We start from the raw sequence: 22732 nt of genomic DNA on the forward strand, positions 1-22732 counted from the left end.
TTCTGGAAGCTCTTTATCTTTCCTTCCATTCTGAACGACAGCCTTGCTGGACAATGTATTCTTGGCTGCAGGTTTTTCACAGTTAGTACCCTGAATATATCATGCCATCCGTTTCTGGCCTCCCAGGCCCCTGTGGATAGGTCTCATGCCATTCTAGTGTTTCTACCCTTGTTGTTTAAGGAACTCATGTATCTAGCTTCTTTCAGGATTTTCTGTTTATCTCTGAAATTTTGTAAGTTTCACTATTATATGTGTGGTTGTTCATCTATATTTATTGATTTTGAAGGGGTTCTCTGTGTCTCCTAGAGTTGAATGCTGTTTCCTTCCCCAGTTGAGGGAAGTTCTCAGCTATGATTTGTTCAAATATACCTTCTGTGTGTGTGTGTCTCTCTCTCTCTTTCCTCTTCCCCTGGGATCCCAATTATTCTAATATTGTTTTGCTTTGTGTTTTTGCTGATTTCTTGAAGCCTCCTTTCATGATCCAGTAGTTATTTGTTTTTCTCAGCTTCCTTACTTTCCATCATCTTGTCTTCAATGTCATTGACTGTCCCTTCTGCCTCATCTACCCTAGCCATTAGAGCATCCATTTAAGACTGCATCTCAATTGAAGCATTTCTTTTGCCTGATTAGATTTTAGTTCTTTTATTTCTGCACTAAGGGATTCTGTAGTGTCATTTATGCTTTTTTCAACCCCAGCTAGTATCTTTACAATTGTTATTCTGCATTCTAGGTTTGACATCTACTTACATCCATATCAATTAAATCTATATCAGAGAGTATTACCTGTGGTTCTTTCTTTTGTTGGAATTTCTCCTTCTAGTCATTTTTTTTCCAGAGAAGACTAGATGAATGAGAGAACAAAATAAAAAATATCAACAATGATCCCAGCAGAATCTACACTAGGACAATCTGAAGAGTTCAGAAACCAGAAAAGAAAAGAAAAAGGGAAAAAGAAAGGACATAATTTAATAGGTGGTCCTGGATGTATTTTAGTCTGCATGTTAGAAGACACTAGATCCCAAAATTGTAATTAAAGTAAAACTTACTATATATACATATATATATATAAATATATAGTATACATGTATACAAGAATAAAATTGTGTACAGAGAAAGGAAGCCAAAATGAAGATTATATCTGATAAATATAAATATAAAAATTTAAAATTTAGGGGCGCCTGGGTAGCGCAGTCATTAAGCGTCTGCCTTCGGCTCAGGGCATGATCCTGGCATTCCGGGATCGAATCCCACATCGGGCTCCTCTGCTGGGAGCCTGCTTCTTCCTCCCCCACTCCCCTGCTGTGTTCCCTCTCTCGCTGGCTGTCTCTCTGTCACATAAATAAATAAAATCTTTAAAAAAAATTTTTAAATTTAAAAAAAAAGGCTTAAAAAAAGAGTTTATCTTTCTTTCAGCTTGTTTAGGTGTAAGGTTAGTTTGTGCATTCGGGATATTTCTATTTTTTTTAAAGACTTTATTTATTTACTCAACAGAGATAGAGACAGCCAGCGAGAGAGGGAACACAAGCAGGGGGAGTGGGAGAGGAAGAAGCAGGCTCACATCGGAGGAGCCTGATGTGGGGCTCGATCCCATAATGCCGGGATCACGCCCTGAGCCGAAGGCAGACGCCTAACCGCTGTGCCACCCAGGCGCCCCTCTATTTTTTTTGAACGACGCTTGGATGGCTATGTATTTCCCCCTTAGGACCTCCTTTGCAGTATCCCATAGATTTTGGACCAATGTGTTTTCATTATTATTAGTTTCAACGAATTCTTTAAGTTCTTTTATTTTCTGAGTGACCCAAACATTGTTTAGCAGGATGGTCTTTAACTTCCAAGTGTTTGAATTCCTTCTGAATTTTTTCTTATGATTGAGTTCCAGTTTTAAAGCATTGTGATCTGAAAGTATGCAGGGAATAATCTCAACCTTTGGTATCAATTGAGACCTGATTTGTAACCCAGTATGTGGTCTATTCTGGTGTAAGTTCTATGTGCATTTGAGAAGAATCAAAATTCTGTTGTTTTAGGGCAGAATATTCTATATATGTCTACAAAGTCCATCTGGTCCAATGTGTCATTCAAAGCTCTTCTTTCTTTGTTGATCTTCTGCTTAGATTATCTGTCCATTGCAGAGAGTGGAGTGCTGAAGTCTCCTGCTATTTAAGTATTATTATCAATATGATTCTTTACTTTGGTTAACAGTTGGCTTATGCAGTTGTCTGCTCCCATGTTGGGGGCATAGATATTTATAATTCCTAGATCTTCTTGTTGTATAGACACTTTAAGTATGATATAGTGTATGTCTGCATCTCTTACTACAGTCTTTAGCTTAAAATCTAATTAGTCTGATACGAGAATTGCTATCCCAGCTTTCTTTTCAGGTCCGTTGGCATGATAAGTGGTTCTCCATCCCCTCTCTTTCTTTCTTTTTTTTTTATTAAAGATTTTATTTATTTGACAGAGATAAAGACAGTCAGCAAGAGAGGGAACACAAGCAGGGGGAGTGGCAGAGGAAGAAGCAGGCTCATAGCGGAGGAGCCTGATGTGGGGCTCGATCCCATAACGCCGGGATCACGCCCTGAGCTGAAGGCAGCTGCTTAACCGCTGTGCCACCCAGACGCCCCTAACCTCTCACTTTCAATCTGAATGTATCTTTAGGTTTAAAATGAGTCTTTGGTTAAATAGCATATGGATGGGTCATGTCTTTTTATCCAGTCTGCAACCCTTTGCTGTTTCATGGGAGCATTTATGCCATTCACATTGAGAGTGACTGTTGAAAGATATGATTTTAGTGCCATCATATTGCCTGTGAGGTCCCTGTTTCTATAGATTGTCTTTTTAAATTTCTGGTCTATTTACGCTTGGGGTCCTTCTTCTTTTATAGAACCCCCCCTTTAATATTTCTTGCAGATATTCTTTCAGTTTCTTCTGATCTTAGAAGCTCTTGTCTCTCCATCCATTCTGAATGACAGCCTTGCTGGATAAAGTATTCTTGGCTGCATGTTCTTCTCATTTAGTACCCTGAATATGTCTTGCCAGACCTTTCTGTCTTGCCAGGACTCTGTGGACAGGTCTGACATTATTCTGATGTTCCTCCCTCTGTACTTAAGAAACCTCTCCCCTCTACAGCTCTTGGGAAAGCTTCCTTGGCTCTAAAATTTGAAGTTTTACTATTATATGTCATGGTGTTGGTCTGTTCTCATTGATCTTGGGAGGGATGCTCTCTGCCTCTTGGACACAAATGCTGGTTTCCTACTCCAGTTTAGGGAAGTTCTCAGCTACAATTTGCTCAAATATACTTTCTAGTCCCCTCCCCCTCCACCCTTTCAGGGATCCCAGTAATTCTGACATTGGACCATTTCATGGTGTCATTGATCTCTCTAAGTCTATTCTTATGGGCTTTTAGCTGTTTATCTGAGGCCTCCTAGAATTCCTTCCTTTCTATCATCATATCTTCTAGCTCACTAATTTGTTCTTCTGCCTCATTTACCCTGACTGTCAGGGTATCCAGTTTAGACTGCATCTTATTCATAGCATTTCTTAAGTTCAGCCTGATTAGATCTCATTTCTGCCCTTGAAGATTCTATGTTGTCACTAATATTTTTCTCAAGACTAGATATCGACTACATAATTGCTACTCTGAAGTCTATCTCTGACATCTTTCTTATATCACTATCCATTAGGTCTGTGGCAGAGGCCATAGTCTTTGGTTCATTTCTTTGTTGGGGGTTCCTCCTCTTAGTCATTCTGTTCAGGGGTGATTGAGGGAATGTACAGTGTCCAAAGTATTAACTATGACCCAAGCAAGATGTCCCCATTTTATGGGGACCCTACGGTTGTTGTCCTCTTGTTCTTCCAGCCTGTCTTCTGGGGGAGGGGCCTGCTGCACTGTTACTCAGGCAACCCTGCTTGGAAAGAGTTGCCCTGCCCCCTGTCAAGGGGTTGGGCTCAGTGGAAACCAGATTTTTTGAGCTTTTGTTCTTTTGAAGCTTTCCGTGTCTCTTCCAAGAGTCAGAGTAATAACGGCCACACCCAAACTTCTGTCCCAGAGCAGAGAAATCATAGTCTGCTCTTCACTGAGCCCTCCACTACACACAGTACTGTTTCTGTCTGTGCTACTAAAAACTGCAGCCTCTCCTGAGTGGTGCATGCCACAACAACTCTCCCAGAGGTCAACCCAAGGGCTGGGGTGTATCACTGCCCTTTGTGCTTCTAAAACCATGAGCCAACCCAGGTTCACACACATGCACCTGCAGCTCCTAGATGCTGTCTGTGGGCTGCTCTGAAGCTCTTTGCCTGGATGCTACCACTCTGTGAGTTATTGCCTAGTCCCCAGCATGGGATGGTCTTGCGGTCTGGTGTTACATCGCTTTCCCAGTGCCAGCTTATGGTGGCTACCTCCCCCTTCTGTTTATCTTCCAATATCTGCCTGCAGAATCATGACTCCATCCTTCATACCTCATGACTGCAAGAGATTTTCTGCTTGTAGAGATTCAGATATATATTCTTACACCTCAGGCTTATTTCATGGGTGTTCAGAATGTTTTGGTAGATATCCAGCTAAATTCAGGGACCAGTTGAAATAGGGTCCCCTATTCCTCTGCCAGTTAGAATGGCAAAAATTAACAAGGCAGGAAACAACTTAGTTGGTGAGGATGTGGAGAAAGGGGAAGCCTCTTACACTGTTGGTGGGAATGAAAGATGGTACAGCCACCTTGGAAAACAGTATGTAGGTTCCTCCAAAAGTTAAATATAGAGCTCCCCTATGACACAGCAATTGCACTACTGGGTATTTACCCCAAAGATACAGAGGTAGTGAAAAGAAGGGCCATATGCACCCCAATGTTCATAGCAGCAATGTCCACAGTAGTCAAACTGTAGAAGGAGTACAATGGAATATTACTCAGCCATCAGAAAAGATGAATACCCACCATTTGCATTGACATGGATGGAACTGGAGGGGATTATGCTAAATGAAATAATTCAGCACCAAAAGTCAATTATCATATGGTTTCACTTATATGTGGAACATAAGGGATAGCATGGAGGACATTAGGGGAAAGAAGGGAAAAACGAAGGGGGGATGTCAGAGGGGGAGATAAACCGTGAGAGACTATGGACTCTGAGAAACAATCTGAGGGTTTCAGAAGGGATAATGGTAGGGAGAGGGGTAGCCCTGTGATGGGTATTAGGAAGAATGATTACCCAACATTCGCATCAACATGGATGGGGCTGGAGGAGATTATGCCAAGTGAAATAAGTCAAGCAGAGAAAGACATTTATCGCATGATTTCACTCATTTGTTGAACATAAGGAATAACAGGGAGATTGGTAGGAGAAGGAAGGGAATAATGAAGTGGGGGTAAACAGAAGGGGAAATGAACCATGAGAGACTATGGACTCTGGGAAACAAACTGAGGGTTTTAGAGGGGAGGGGTTTTGGGGGATGGCCTAAACCAGTGATGGGTATTAAGGAGGGCACTTATTGCATGGAACATTGGGTGTTTCATGCAAACAATGAATCATGGAACACTACATCAAAAACTAATGTACTGTATGGTGACTAACATATCATAATAAAAAAAAAAGGAGGGCATGTGTTGTAATGAGCACTAGGTGTTATTTGAAAATAATGAATCATTGAACACTACATCAAAAAGTAATGGTATACAGTATGGTGACTAACATAACATAAAAAAATAAAAACAAAAGAATAAAAAAATAAACGAGTTTGAAAAAAAATAAAGTTAAAGAAACTAGTTGGAAAAAAAAAAGAAAAAAGAAAAATTTTAAACTGAAAGACTAAGGAATCCTGAGAAAAATACTTCAAATTTTATATACTGTTTTCCCCATGAGAATTTTCCAGTTCTCTGTGATCTGTAAACTTGGTATTAACCTGACATTCCTGCTGATCTTCTGTGGGAGGGGCCTATTGTGCTGATCCTAAGGTTTCTTCTTCTGGGTGGAGTTGCACACTCCCTTCTCAGGGGGCTGGGATCAGTGTAACCTGTATCAGGTTGCTGTATGTGGCTTTTGTTCCCTGAAGGCTTTACTTGCCACTTGAAAAGATGAAGAAAAAAATAAAATAAAAATGGTGGTGCCCCAATTTCCAGCCCTGGAACTGAAAGATCAGGGTCCCCACTCTTCCTCACACCTTCTGGCAAAAGCAGTCAATCACTTTTGTGTGCCCCAAAGTCCACGGAGTCCTGCAGTGCTCACCTGCACTTATCTTCCCAAGGGATTGAGGACAGTCTTACTGATGTCCTGCCATTTGCTGGGCCCTGCTCAGATAGTGGCCGCCCAATCGTGCCATGGTTCACGGTCTGTGGCAACACCAATCTGAAAGCCCACTCAGTGGGCTCAGTGATTGTAGCCGGCTTCCCCACTCCAATGCCTGGGAACTCTGCCACACTCAGGCACCCATGTTCTTTCTGTGACTCCAGGAACCTGAGTCCACAGTGTCTCACCTAGGATTCTGCCCCACTTTACCACCTGAGCACCTTTTCAGGCATGGATGTCTCTCACAGAAGACTTCTAATTGTTCCAATTTTGCACACCATTGCTATTTCTCTTTCTGGTAGCCGGCTTACATAGCTTCCTCCCCCAGTGGTTTATCTTCCAATATATCCCCTCCAATTCACTTCTCCACACCTCCTGAGCACCTTTTCAGGCATGGATGTCTCTCACAGAAGACTTCTAATTGTTCCAATTTTGCACACCATTGCTATTTCTCTTTCTGGTAGCCGGCTTACATAGCTTCCTCCCCCAGTGGTTTATCTTCCAATATATCCCCTCCAATTCACTTCTCCACACCTCCTGAGCACCTTTTCAGGCATGGATGTCTCTCACAGAAGACTTCTAATTGTTCCAATTTTGCACACCATTGCTATTTCTCTTTCTGGTAGCCGGCTTACATAGCTTCCTCCCCCAGTGGTTTATCTTCCAATATATCCCCTCCAATTCACTTCTCCACACCTCCTGAGCACCTTTTCAGGCATGGATGTCTCTCACAGAAGACTTCTAATTGTTCCAATTTTGCACACCATTGCTATTTCTCTTTCTGGTAGCCGGCTTACATAGCTTCCTCCCCCAGTGGTTTATCTTCCAATATATCCCCTCCAATTCACTTCTCCACACCTCCTGAGCACCTTTTCAGGCATGGATGTCTCTCACAGAAGACTTCTAATTGTTCCAATTTTGCACACCAGCTATTTCTCTTTCTGGTAGCCGGCTTACATAGCTTCCTCCCCCAGTGGTTTATCTTCCAATATATCCCCTCCAATTCACTTCTCCACACCTCCTACCTTGCAAAAAGTGGTTGCTTTTCTATTTGTAGAATTACAGCAATTCTTTTCTTAGGTCTCAGGTTGAATTCACAGGTGTTCAGAATGATTTGATAGATATCTAGCTGAATTCAAGGGACCAGATGAAACAAGGGTCCCCCACTCTTTCACCATATTCCCTCCACCTCAAGAGACTCTTTGTCATATGGAACAAGCTGAAGGTTGATGGAGGGGAGGTGGCTGGGCAAAATGGATAATGGGTATTAGGGAGGGCATTTGTTGTATTTAGAACTGGGTGTTATTTGTAAGTGATGAATCACTAAATTCTATTCCTGAAACTGATATTAAACTATTTGTTAACTAACTAGAATTTAAATATTTGCAAATGAAAAAAAAAGAAGGCTAAGCCATTTGAATGCATTAGGGAAATTGAATTGTACTGTGATCTATACATATCCAATTTGGGGGTGAAACTATCTAAGTGAGTGCATACCTGACAGCCTAAATACACTTGTAGAAAAGCAACCTGGGGAATTATCACATGTGTACTGAAAATTAGAGAAATGGTTTTGCCTACGTATGAGCCATTTGCATGTTTGTCTGCACTGCCGGCCTCTTCTCAGTGCTGATTGGTCTCTTGTGGGCTGTTAGAGTTCAAAATCCAAAGAGATTATGGATTTTTACTTTTCTTTTCTCTAGTAAGTGAAACAAATATATGAAAATTAAACAGTAGGTATGCATTTTGTTCCAAGAATACTGATTTTTTTTTCAGGGAATTATAATACTCTAAATGACAGTGAGAGTCTGTCTGTGCAGCCATTGATTGTGTTTGCTGTTCTCCCTGACTTCAAAATGTGATCATAATGTCCAGTGGTCACAATATCCTTAGTGTTTAGTGTTTATTACCTATCTCAGTCTGCCAGTCACTTATAAATACGCCTGGGTCAATGCTGATATAAATGATTTGTCTATTTGAAAACATGGAAAATATGACTGACAGAAGCACTTCTGTGAAACTGAGTTCAAGATATAAAGGCCATATAACTAACCCAGGGTCCTGGGACTGAGTCCTTCGTCAGGCTCCCTGCTCAGTGGGGCGTCTGTTTCTCCCTCTGCCCCTCCCCCCCACTTGGGCTCACACTCTCTCTCTCAAGTAAATAAATAAAATCTTTAAAAATAAATAATAATAATAATAATAATAACAACATAATGTAAGAAGGAAAGCCATCATCATCACCATATTATAAATGAGGAAACTATGGGTTGTCAGAAAGTTAGTGAATGGAAAAAGCAGGATAAGTTCACATGTTCCTTCCACTCACTGTATTATGATTCATTTAACCTTCAGGAATGAAAACAATTAGAATAATTAATGGGGAATGAACCATGAGAGGCTATGGACTCTGGGAAACAAACTGAGGGATTCGGCGGGGGGGGGGCGGGAATGGGATAGGTTGGTGACGGGTGTTAAGGAGGGCACGTATTGCATGGTGCACTGGGTGTTATACGCAAGTAATGAATCATGGAACTTTACATCAAAAACTAGGGATGTACTGTATGGTGACTAACATAAAATAATAAAAAAAATGTCATTTAAAAAAATTAAATAAAATACAAAAAAAGGCCATATAACAAATTTAGTGTTAACCTGAAATAGAGTGTGATAATTTAAGATCTATTTTGTAAACCATAGGATAAATACTAAGCAATAACACAAAATTATCAAAAGAAGGGTGTCTGGGTAGCTCAGTCAGTTGATCATCTGGCTCTTGATTTCAGCTCTTGATCTCAAGATCATGAGTTCAAGCCCCACACTGGCCTCCATGCTGGGCATTTAGCCTACTTAAATAAATAAATATATAAAAATATTTTCAAAATATTTACTATATATTTATCACTATATATATAATAATCACTATATATATAACTAATCACTATATATACATATATCACTATATTTATATATTTCAAAATATATATATAATTTCAAAATAATCACTAAAGGACTTAAATACCATCACTATAATCATTATATATATAGATATATATAGATAATCACTATATAATCATAATATATATCAAATATATATAATTAATCAAAATAATCACTATATATAATAATCACTATATATATCTATATCTATAATCACTATATATAATATATATCACTATATATATTATATATATAATTTCAAAATAATCACTAAAGGATTTAAATAGTATAATAGCAACATACCCATTTAATACAAAAGAAAGCAGCTAAGAATGAACAGAGGGACCAAAATGATTTAAGACATATAGAAAGCAGAAAAAGGGCAGACATAAATCCAACCATATGACTATTAAGTTTAAAAGACAGAAATTGGGAGATTCCATTAAAACTTAAACAGCTATACATTATTTATGAAAGAGACAATGAGACAGTTTAGAGCAAAATACACAAATGGTTTGAAAGGAAATGGTAGGTAAAACTATATTATGCAAAGAATACCCAGGAGAGAATTGGAGTGGCTTTTCTGATATCAGAGAAAGCAGGCTTTAAGGTAAAGTATTATTAGAAATGAAAACGGATATTGTATAATGATAGATGGCTTGAACTGTTATTTGTATAATATATAAATATAATGTAATCACCTAACCATGGTGCCTCAAATAATGTAAAGCAAAAACAGACATGGTTGAAGGGATAAGTAGGCAATTCAGTGATAAGATCTGGACTCTTTAGTACCTTTTTCTTAATGATTGGTAGACCAATTAGACAGAAATCAGTGTGGCTATAGCATACTTAAGCAATCTGTCTCAGTAAACTTGATCTTATATATATAGAACACAGCAGAAAATATATTATTTTCAAACACATCTGGAGCATTCTACAGCATCGATCATGTGCTAAGTCATAGAATGGGACACAATGAATTTAAAAAGATTAAAGTTTTAAAATATGGTCTATGACCATATGGGAATTATATTAGAGGTCAAAACAAATAAATCTGGGAAATCACCTAATATTTGGAATTAACATACCTAGAAGAACCCATGGGTCAAAGAAAAATAAAAGAAACTAGAAAACATTTAGAACTGAGTGGGATACATATAAAGACATGCTTAGAGATCTATAGTTGGGTTTTTTTTTAAGATTGTATTTATTTATTTATTTATTTATGAGAGAGAGAGAGAGAGAGAGAGAGCGTGCACTAGTGGGAAGAGGGAAAGAGGTAGATGGACAGAGAATCTCAAGCAGACTCCTCACTGAGCACAGAGCCTGATGTGGGACTTGATCTCATGACCCTAAGATCATGACCTTAACCAAAATCAAGCTCCTGATACTTAACCAAATAAACCATCCAGGTGCCTCAAGATTTATGGTTTCAAATGACTATGAGAAAAGAGTAAATATACCAAATAAATAGCCTAAACTTCTACCTTAAGAAACAAGAAAAGGCTCAACTAGAAAATCAAGTACAATGAAATAAATAATGATTTGAGCAAAAAAATGAATGAAATAAAAGTAAAACCCAAAATAACTTAAAAAAAAAACCCTGAGAAGTTAGATTTCTTCAAAAGTTAATGAAACTGACAAGACTTTAGTTAGACTGAACAAGAAACAGAGATGTAAATCACTGAAATTAGAAATGAAAGAGGGGCATCACTACTGATTCTGTAGATTCCATCAGAAAAACTGTCTCCTGTTTTCTTGAGGGAAGATGGGTATGGAGGCGTACAGGTTTTAGTTCCACTTAAGACTCAGCAATGTGCCACTGATATTTAGATTCCCATCGATATCAGTGCTTATCTCTCTGAAGCTTCCAGAAGGTCTCTTGACACTATAGTATCATCCATTCAAATTTATCTATGTTTCTAGCCAATGTTTGTTTTAACTAGTCAATAATTTGATCTATTTTAGGAGACCTTTTGTAATCTCGGCATTATATATATACATTAATGTATATGGTGAGACACATTAATGATACATTAATGAAATGGACTCACATGGTGAGTCCTCCACATTTTCCATTCCTGTGGATTCTAGGATTTTTGGCATTTCTGTGTTTAGACGAAAGCATAAAGGCATAGTTGTTTTCAGGCATGAAGATAATATTGGGCCAAAGTAAGGTATGTGATTGAAAGAACATCCCTGAGTCTTTAATAGTGTGTCCTGTTGAGTATGAGCACTAGGAGAGAGTAAGAAACTACTCTAAATACATTTCATGACAAGCGAGAAGACTCTTATGCCCTCCCTACCTGTTTAGTTATTTTTCTCAAATTACTGCACAGCATGATTCTCAACATAGTTGATGTCATACTTCTGAGGTGAAGATTACTTCTTGGGAGCAAAAGAAATCTTAAATATTACAATGGATCATGGCCCTCCAAACAGCCACCTTACATAAGCAGATATATAGCATATCTGTGGTATTAAAATTTGGAGGTATGAAAACGAGGGGGAAATGTCTAAAAAGGATATCCACACAGGTGATAATAATTTTAAAAAAAAGGTTGAGAAACACTATCATACTAGTCTAAAGAAAATCTATTTCTGCCATCTAACTGTAAGAATCAAATGTGATGGAAGCTAGAGCAGATGCTTCAGTTTGTTGAGATTTCCTCAGCAGCAGCAGCAGGTTTTACAGAGACAGCGATTTTAGAAGATTGTGTTTCTTTTCCCATTTAGACTCACTTAGGATCTTTCTCTAGTTATCCTAATGTAGATCTTAAATATTTTCTGAAGAACTGTGTCTGTGTGGTTCCTTTGAAGGGCAAGTCTGCTTGTCTTTCATTGGGACTTTCAGAAAACTCTGAAGTCTACACCTATATATTTGCCAACAGCAATTTTCAAAACCAAATTTACTCTGAGACCAGAGAATTATGTATGTACAATGATATACCGTTTACTTTGGCCCCCTGAAATTTATAAACTTTTGTTCAGCAAGAGCCAAAGTTATATTGGAAACAAATTATCTAGAGCTACTCTCAGATATGCCAATGTATTATGAAATATGTGGATCTTATAAAAATAACATCTTTTAAATACCCATTGTTGAAATCTTAGGTATGATTATTTTGGGGAAAATATATTTGGAAATAGAATTATAAGATACCACATTGTGATAAATGTTTCTTAATTTGTCAGCAGACAGGAAATAAAGAAGACAGTATTGTATCAATATGTTTATATTCAGAAGACAAATACACTTTTTAACAATTATTTTTTGCTTAGTTTTTCTTTAACATAAAGGTTAACATTTTATACCTTCACATAAATCTAGTATTTCAAGATATTTTAATAGTTGACATGATAAAAGAAGAAAACCTGAATATATTTGATTACCTTTGTGATATGATGTTCTGCAGATGACTTCAAAAAGGTATTTTTAGGACATTGCTTTAAGTTACACACAGTGAATTTGAGATCAGTAAATAACATGGAAGCCATTGTTTTGTGCAGTTTTGAGGGTACTCTGAATATAGTAATCAAATGTATTCTTCATTTTATCACATCTATGCTTTATTTTTATACTGAAGTTGTTAAAACTGATGGCTTACAGTACATGCTTTCTTCAAAATCATAGATAAAAATGCTGTATTTATGAATTCTTTTAAATGAAGAATGGTTAAGACTCATGATTATTACACAAGAATTACACAAGAATTTGCCCTTTTACTAGATTATTGCTTTGGGGCAAATATTAGAATGTTGTTATAAAAGTAATTTAGTTTAATTCAATCTTTCCAAATATTTAGATATTACTGATATGTATATTTTCTTCTGAAGATGGTCTTGGAAAAACTGATAAATAAAAGCTAGAAACAATTTTCTTCTGCAAATGAAATTGTTGGGAGCTTCCCTTGGACTTTACCAGATAGTAATAGAGAAACCATATTTTTATTGACCTATGTATAATCGTAAAATTGTTTTATAATATGTAGTCTTAATACAGTAAGAATATTTTACTTTGCTAAAAGAATTATTAGACAGCCACTTTTTGGGTCTATTGGATCTCAGGGGAAGGGAGAGAGCAGTGCATATTTGAAGGTTGTGTGTGTGACACACAAGGACTTAATACCCACCCTTCCTAATCTGAATAGCATGATACCTATAATTTGTGAATGTTTTATCGTTAAATTTGATTACATGCACAACTGTTTGTGTATATAGGTACATTTATATTTATATCCTCATATTTTTTTCTTAAAATGTTATTTTTCCTCTTTTTTTCCCTGCCAGGTAATGATGGATCCTAGAAGGGAAGAAAAACTGTCTATGCCTTTGCCTTTCTTGAATGCCATCTTCAAAGAGTGAGTTGACAATTTAAGTCACTGGTTCTCCATTGCTACCTGCGGCCTTTTGGACACCCTTGCAGGTATGACTATATTATCAGGGAGCTGCATATTTACTGGGAAAAAAAAGCCCAAGATGAATAGCAGTTGATAGATCTTGCTCTTCTTAAGCTTGATGACATTTGGTTGTAATAAATATCATTAAAAACCCATCCAAAATCCAGGTAATAGTGGGTACAGTAATTGGGAGTTGTGTCTGTGAGTCCTAACAGGTCTTACTAAATGGGGGACTTTCTCAACAACCACTCTTAAAACTGAATCAAATTCTACAAGACCATTTATTAAGTTTCTTCTCAGGTCTTTATTTCTATGTTTGATTAATCAAATGGGCTTTTAATTTATTATGGCCTGACATTTTCAGTTTACTTTTGGGGTATAAGTACGTATGGATTACCAGGCATAGAATAGGTTCTCAATAAAGTTTTATTGAGTATAGATATATCAATTATTTTAAGTGATTTTGTAAATAATCTAGCCAACTAAGCAGAAAATGATAAATGATTGGGGGAAAAGAGGCATAATTTTCAGTTGGATTCAAGCAAACCAGTCAGTCTTGGAAATGCACAGGAGAGAAGGGCTCTGATACAGTGTGCTAATATTGAAAGGTATAGAGTTGTGGTGCAGTTAGCTGTAGTTTCAGAGCTTTGTGAGAGTAAGAAATAGCTTCCAAATGAAATCAATATGAAAGATTACCAAAGAATAACATCCCAGCATCTAGCCGATTGACCTTTTTCACTAGAAGTGGCATTTCTCATTTTTTCCCCTCAGAAGATTACTTCTTGGGAACTCTTGGGAGTGAATGATACCAGTAAGTCCCTGAAACAAGACTCTTCAGACAAGGAGACTGTGGTCCAAGGGCCATGCTTTGAAGGTAAGGTTTTGTCAGAATAGTCCTTGATTTCTAGGGGCAACCATGTCTGGGTAGGAAAATAGATGTTAGTTTCCTGAAGATTGATGACTTTGAGCTACCTTCTAATTGACCTCAAGGACCAGAATGAATAGTGATTTAAAAGATACTGCTTCTCCGGGCACTGGGTGGTGCAGTTGGTTAAGTATCCAACTGTTGGTTTTGGCTCAAGTTGTGATCTCAGGGCCCTGAGACCAAGCCCTGTGTTGGGCTCCATGCTTGGTGCAGAGTTTGCTTAATACTCTCTCTTCCTCTCCCTCTGCCCCCCTTTCTTGAGTAAATAAATAAATAAATAAATAAATAAATCTTTAAAAAAAGGAGATACAGCTTCTTTTATATACCTTCATATATTTTCTAAATTTTGGTTAATATGTTTATGGTGAATATGAAAGATTTCCTTAACCTTTCTTATCCAATAAACTAAGCTCCTACTTGACTGAATCCATTGTGCTAGCAGAAAGTTGTTGAATGCATGAAATTCAGTGATTCTCAATAACTATTAGACTGGAAGGAAGAAAAAAAGTTTTGTCTGAAATAATTGATCAAATGAATGAGTGACCTAAAACTTTAAAGAGCCAACACAGAAGAAAGGAGACAGATAAAATTCTGAGATAATTGGAGGTGTCTATCAGTGCTTAGCTCAGCAAAGAAGAAAAAGTAGCACTGATGTTGATTTAGGAAGATTTAGTCATTTTTCTGGCCACAGGGTGAATGCAGCAGCTGAAAATGGCTTTCTTTGTGTCCTCTGGATAGTTTCATACATACCACATATAGAGGGTGAGCATATAAGAATTTCATAGCCCCCAATGGGCTTCTTAGAAAATGTGTCCCTCACCTTTGCCAATTTTCACCTCTGTATCCTTGCAGGTGGTGACCACAAATGTGAGGTGGATTTGTTACTGAGGGTGCCATTACTTCTACCACCAGCTTCATCAAAATAATGATACACTCTTCTTTATGCTTGGCGATTCCTCTCTTTCCTGTGTTGCAGTGGACACATCCTGCAGATAAGAAATGCTTAACTGAGAAATGCTCATGTTGGGATATCATCGATGAGACTTTAATTTGGGCATGGTGACTGTTTCCCTTGCTGCCACTTGACTCAATCCCAGGAGCCTCAGTAGAGGAAATATTATTGCACAAGAAACTCAAAATGGTGGAATTGCTCAGTGCTCCCATAAATATACATTTATAATTTCCATTTGCCATATGGTAAAAAATTTAAATAGGATATATTAAAAAGAAACTGCACATTTTTTTCTCAAAAATTCAAAGCATATTTAAATATCTAAAATATAAATTAAGTGCCCTCCTCTCTCCCAATTCTTCCCCCAGAGTTTTCTTCTCTTAAGAGAGTTGTGTGCATTCTTTAAGCGGATAGATGCACACACACAGACACACAGACAGCTATTTTGGGGGGTTCTGGAAGTGGGGCCATATTGTACACATTCTTCTGCAAATTACCTTTCATTTTACAGTTTTTAATACCCTTTTCTATTTCAGTAATATACATCTGTGTCATTTGTTGAATGACTGCACAACTGTTTTGTAGATGAAATATAATTAAATGTTATAAGTATTTCTCATCCATAGATATTTGTTAGCACAAAATTTCTGTGCAATGAACCTCCCTATCATTTTTTTTGCATTTGTCTATTATATCATAATAAATTACTTAGCAGTTGAAATACTGGGATTAAGGATATGCACATTTCAAATTATTACAAGATCTCCTTAAAATGTGGTAACAACTTTATCTTCAAATGGCAATGAATGAGATTGCCAGCCTTCCCACAACTTCACAGATAATGGATTTTATAAATGCTTAAAATTTTTTGCAAATGTGATAGCCCAAACTATTGTCTTAAATTGTATTTCTTTTGTTTTTGAGTTTGATCATTTTTTTCATATGTTTATTAGCCATCTGTATTCTTTAATTTCCTCTTTATGTCCAATTTTGGGGGTGGGGGTTTAGTCTTCTGATTTTGAAGAAATCATTTATTATTGGGAAAAAAAGGTTTGGATTGTCAAGCTTTACAGATATTTTTTATGCACTTTTAAACTTCATTTTTGTTATAAGAATGTGTATGATTGTTATATGTCCAAGTATAACCATGTTTGCTTTTATGGCTTCTGAGTTTCATGTCATTTTGGAAAATATATTTATACTGATTTCATAAAACCGTTCACCTATGTTAACTTTTATTGTTTTGTCTTTCTTTTATTCAAACTCTTAAACCATGAGAAATTTTTTTGATTTGAAATCTTAAAGTTGCCAAGTTATTTGCCATTACTTGCGATTATTTGCTAATAATTGCCCATTTATCTGTAATGCCATCTTGCCCATGTGCTGTATTCTCATCTTTGACTGGCACCATTTTTGTTCTGTGGATCTGTGTGTCTCTTCTTCTGCCTCCTGTCTCATGTGTCTTCTCGTTGGAAGAAATTACAGTTTAGACTGTAATTTCATCAACTTTAATAAATTAATTTAAGGGAGAATTTGGTTTTTAATAATATAAGTCTTCCTATCCAAGAACAAGGTATGTCTTTCTTTTTATTAAACAATTTTAATTAATGTCAATATTTTCACTTCGTGATGGGGGTTTTTCTTTCAGTTTCTTTTCTCCCTTGATATTTTTTCTATATCTGTAAGTCTTGTTTTGGGGGGTAAGTGTCTACCTTACTCTTTCTCATGACTTTTCAGATTTTGTCAAAGTACATACTAAAACCTTTGCTAATACAGATCATTTTAATTCTTTCTTTCCAAATGATCTTGATTTAATTATGTTGATAATGTTCACTGACTGGTACTTTCAGAGCATTTAAATGTGGAACTATTACCCATTCTTTATTTAATCAGTTTTTAATGGAATGTTTCTTGGGTTTGACCAGGACATTGTTGCTGGTCTATTACCCAAAAAGACTCCAAGAAAAAAACTATAATCAAGAAAAGCTCAGTGTGTTAAACTTACTGCAGCAAGGGAAAACACCACTTTGACAATGTTTATTAGTGTTCTAAAAGTAGGCTTGGGGTCTGGACCGATGTGATTTAAGATGGGTTTCTAAAACAATAGAACTGGTTAATAATAGACAAAATTTGTCAGGCAGTAGTATAAGGTTGGCAAAAGAGTAATATGAGGTCCTTGATGTGAGTCTACATAATCAAATTTTTGTCTGATAAATGAGCTGTTTGCCTGTGTGAATAAGATGTTTTCAATGATAGAAGAGCTATTAGCTTAGATGAGAAAACTGTAAATGTATTTATTTGTTTGCAGTTCTGTCTTGTGTATAGGACTCTGCTTGGGGTGGTATCAGGTCCTAGTCCCAATAGGTAAGTTATTTTGATTTAGGTGGTCTCAATCATCAATGATATAGGTGAATTTTAAATTTGAGATGTTTTGTGTATCATGTTAGGTAAGTTTCCCACTTTATATATATTTCTAAGAAATTTTAATCAGAACCAGGTGGCAGATATAATAAATGCTTTTTGCATTAACAGTTATATTATTCTTCAAACTTTTATTATTGTGAAATAAGTTGTATTGAAATTTTCTTTTATTTCTTTAATGAACAAACTCCATTTGGCAAAAAAAAAAGTTTTGCTCTAAATTTACTACTAAATTATGAGTATCTTTTTTTTAAGGTTTTATTTATTTATTCGAAAGAGATAGAGACAGCCAGGGAAAGAGGGAACACAAGCAGGGGGAGTGAGAGAGGAAGAAGCAGGCTCATAGCAGAGGAGCCTGATGTGGGGCTCGATCCCATAACGCCAGGATCACGCCCTGAGCCAAAGGCAGACGCTTAACCGCTGTGCCACCCAGGCGCCCCTAAATTATGAGTATCTTAATTTTATTTGGATTTTTTGCAAGTATACTATTAAATGAAGTTGATCTGTAATTTTCTCTTCTGCATTTGTCATATTTTGATCTCAGATGCTCTGGTTCCATTAAATTAATTTTGAGGGTTTTTTTTACTCTACGCTATAGAATGGGTTGAAAAGCTTTAGCATTAATATGAATGGTGAAGTGAACACATCAATTAAATCATCTGAACTCTCCTTTGTTTTTGGTGGTTTGAAGTAGAACTGAGGCTATCTAGAAAATTTTCACACTTTTTTCTATGGCGATTCCTTTTTTTTATTTTTTTGCATCTTATATTTAACTTGTTTTCTCCTAGAAAATCACAATCCAAGCAGATTTTCCAACACAGTAACATGAAGTTATGCAAAGTGTTCTTTCATCACACTATTAATTTCTCAATTCAGTTGATACTCATTTTCATTCCAATGTTGGTTATTTCTGCTCTGCCTTTTTTTTTTTTAATGAAGTCTGACTCATGGATTTTGAGGAGGATTAGCTCTTCCTTTTCCTCTCCCTCAGTCAGCTTTTTGTTATAACTTATCAGTGTGGGTTTTTTGATGTTTTAATTTATTTATATAGTTTTCTGTAGTCTTTTGTGTTTTTAAATAAATTCTGAACGTGTATAATCCACTTATTTTTGCTTGTTTTTGGTAATGAAAGATTTGTTCTATTTTAACTTTTATAAAACTTCTCATTATGAACACAGTATAAACATGCAAAGTATAAAGAGAAAAGAACAGTAGACTTGCAGAGACCAGGAAGCCAGGTTCTATCGTTATCAACAGTTTGCCACATCCACTTCATGTTTATTATAAGGTATTTTCAAATAACTGAGAAGTTATAAAACTTCTTTCTCCCCAGAATCATTTTTTAAATTGTTAATTTGTTACAAATAATATATCTTACAAAATTCAAAATTTGCTAGAGGATATTCAGTGAAAGGTAATTCAGCTCAGTACTGTCTTTTATAACTACCTATTTTCCCCTTTCTAGAGAAAACTAGTGTTACAGTTTCTTGTTTCTCCTTTCTGACACACGCTCACACACACAAACACACACACTTTTATAATGTTCTGTAACTTAGTTTTCTATATTTTTGTAACGTATAAATATTTTACTATTTCTGGGGACACCTGGGTGGCTCAGTTGGTTAAGTGTCTGCCTTCAGCTCAGGTCATGATCCCAGGGTCCAGGGATTGAGTCTTGCATCGGGCTCCTTATTCACCGGGGAGCCTGCCTCTGCTGCTCCCCCTGCTTGTGTGCTCTTTTTCTCTCACACAAATAAATAAATTAAATATTTTTTAAAAAATAAATATTTTACTATTTCTAGCAGATCAATTCATATCAGTATTCACATCAATATTGAGAAGCTTTTTTAATATTTATATTCTTTTTTTTTAAAGATTTTATTTATTTATTCGACAGAGATAGAGACAGCCAGCGAGAGAGGGTACACAAGCAGGGGGAGTGGGAGAGGAAGAAGCAGGCTCATAGCAGAGGAGCCTGACGTGGGGCTCGAACCCATAACGCCGGGATCACGCCCTGAGCCGAAAGCAGACGCTTAACCGCTGTGCCGCCCAGGCGCCCCGTAATATTTATATTCTTATACAGCTAACATTTCCATAGTTAAATGCATAGATCTTAACTGTGTAATTCATTGGGTTTTCCTAAGTGTATACCTATGTAACTACTACCTTATTTAGGAAGTAGAATCTTTTTATTACTTGAGAACCTCCCCTGCTGTCTCCTTCCAGCCACATCTCATTCTCATAAGAAACAGGGTTCTGATTTCTATAATAGATGAGTTTTGTCTGTTCTTGAGATTACTATAAGTGGAATCACACAGCATGTGTCTAGCTCCTTCCACTCATCATAATGATGTTAGAATTCATCCATGTTATTCTGTATATTGGTAGATTTTTAAACTTGCTCCTTTTAATTGCAGAGTCACATTCCATTGAATGGGCATATTATAATTTACTTACCCATTCTCCTGTTGACAGACATTTGGGTTGTTTCTAGCCATTTTGAGTATGTTAGCAGATCTCTTATGTAATTGCCTAAAAACAAAATGTGCTTGATCATAAGATAGATTTTGCTTAACTTTCTAAGAAAATGCAAAAATAAACTCTAAATACATGGAAGATTTTTACACTCTCAACCAGTGCTCTATGATATTTTCAATTACTATCCATTTTCACTAACCTTGGACATTGTCATTCTCTTAAATTTTATCTATTTCAGTGGGTGTGAGGTGGTATCTTATTGTGACTTCAGTTTTGAATGTGGTTATTAAAAAGATAAATAATTTTTCATGAGGTTAGCTGCCAGTTATAAATCTTATTTGGTAAAATTTCTGTTTCTTCTTTCCAAAGTTTATTTTTTCTTCCAAGTTTTTATTTAAATTACAGTTAGTTAACATTCAATGAAATATTCAATTCAGGTGTAGGATTTAGTGATTCAACACTTATATACAGTACCCAGTGTTCATGACAGCAAGTTCATTTCTTAATTCCTCATCACCTATTTAACCTATCCTCCCACCCACCTCCCCGCTGCTAACCATCAGTTTGTACTCTATAGTTGAGTCTATTTCTTGGTTTTCCTCTCTCCCGCCTCCATTTTTTTTGTTTGTTTGTTTTATTTTGTTTCTTAAATTCCACATATAAGTGAAGTCATATGGTATTTGTCTTTCTCTGACTAACTTATTTCCCTTAGTATAATACCCTCTAGGTCTATTCATGTGGTTGCAAATGGCAAGGTTTCATTCTTTGTGATGGCTGAGTAATATTCCTTTGTGTGTGTGTGTGTGTGTGTGTGTGTGTGTGTGTGTGTGTGTAATCTTTACCCATTCATTGTTCAATGGACAATGGACATTTGGAGTCTTTCCATAATTTAGCTATTGTTGATAATTCTGCTATAAACATTGGGGTGCATTTATCCCTTTAAATTAGTATTTTTGTCTCCTTTGGGTATTTTGCAAATGACATATCTGATAATGTCTTAGTATACAAAGCATATAAAGAACTTATAAAACTCCACACCCAATAACAAATAATCCAGTTAAAAAATTAGCAGAAGATGTGAATAGACATTTTTTTTCCAAAGAAGATATACAGATAGCCAACAGACACATGAAAAGATACTCAACATCACTCATCATCAGGGAAATACAAATCAAAATGACAAAGAAATATCACCTCACATGAGTCAGAATGGCTAAAATTAACAACACAGGAAAAAACATATGTTGGCGAGAATGTGGAGAAAGGGGAACTCTCTTCCACTGTTTGTGGGAATGCAAACTGGTGCAGCCACTCTGGAAAACAGTAGGGAAATTCCTCAAAAAGTTAAAAATGGAACTATCCTATGATTCAGCAATTGCACTGCTAGGTATGTAATTTATTATTTTAAATAATTTTAGACTTATAGTAAATTTTCAAAAATAGTACAGTTTATACGTATTATTTACTCTGCTTTCCTAATGTTGACGTCTTATGCATTTGTTACTGTAACATTAGTACATATAACAATTATTGAAATCTGGAAATTAACATTGACATAATACTATTAAATAGTCTGAAGACCATATTTTAATTTTGCTAGTTGCCTATTACTATCATTTTTTTATAGTTCAGAATCCAATTCAAGATTCCACATACATTTATTCATTGCATTTCCTTCTCTTAATACCCACACCCCCCACCCCAATCTGGGAGAGTTCCTCAGTCTTCCTTTGCATTTCATAACCTTGACACATTTGAAGAAAACTAGATTGTAAACTTGTATGATAGTCTTCGGTTTGGATTATTTTATATTTTCTCATGATTATGCACTTATGGTAAAAATAAGAGTGTTAAAAGTGTGTGTTTTTCAGTGGATCATTTCAGAAGTACATGACATCATCATGTTTTATTTCTGCTGATGTTAAATATACTCACTTGGTTAAAGTGATGTATGTCAGATTTCTCTACTGCAAAGTTACTATTTTTCTCTTTCTGTATGTTGTAAACAGATATGCAAATATTTTCTTTTTCATCATACATTTACTGACTAATTTTAGCACCCACTGATGATTCTTGCCTACAGCAATTATTCACCTCTTCCTAGCTTTTCATTTTTTTCCCTTGTGGTGTTGGTTATTTCTTCATTTTTTTATTTTATTTGAGTACTCTCTTTTTCTTAATGAGCTAAAGGTTTATCAATTGTGTTTATCTTTTCAAAAAGCAGTCCCTGATTTCATTGAAATGTTTTTAAGTCTCTATTTCATTTATTTCTGCTCTAATTTTTATTATTTCCTTCTTTCTACTGGCTTTATTAGTTCTTTTTCTAGATCCTTTAGGTAT

The 22732-nt window shown here is 36.1% G+C and overlaps 1 protein-coding gene across 24 annotated transcripts in view; it reads left to right on the forward strand.

The window, feature by feature from the left end:
• Positions 1 to 17029, forward strand: part of LOC105234653 — an 84957-nt gene extending 67928 nt beyond the window's left edge. For 23 of the 24 annotated variants that reach the window (XR_004627741.1, XR_004627734.1, XR_004627738.1 and 20 more), the window contains 3 exons: positions 13507 to 13642; positions 14388 to 14490; positions 15394 to 17029. The gene's annotated coding sequence lies outside the window, so the exon portion shown is untranslated. The remainder of the gene's footprint in view (positions 1 to 13506; positions 13643 to 14387; positions 14491 to 15393) is intronic. The other variant, XR_004627743.1, reaches the window with a different exon arrangement.
• Positions 17030 to 22732: the final 5703 nt, after the last annotated feature.

Source organism: Ailuropoda melanoleuca, chromosome 9, assembly GCF_002007445.2.
Source record: "Ailuropoda melanoleuca isolate Jingjing chromosome 9, ASM200744v2, whole genome shotgun sequence".
In the NCBI taxonomy this organism is placed as follows: Eukaryota; Metazoa; Chordata; class Mammalia; order Carnivora; family Ursidae; genus Ailuropoda; species Ailuropoda melanoleuca.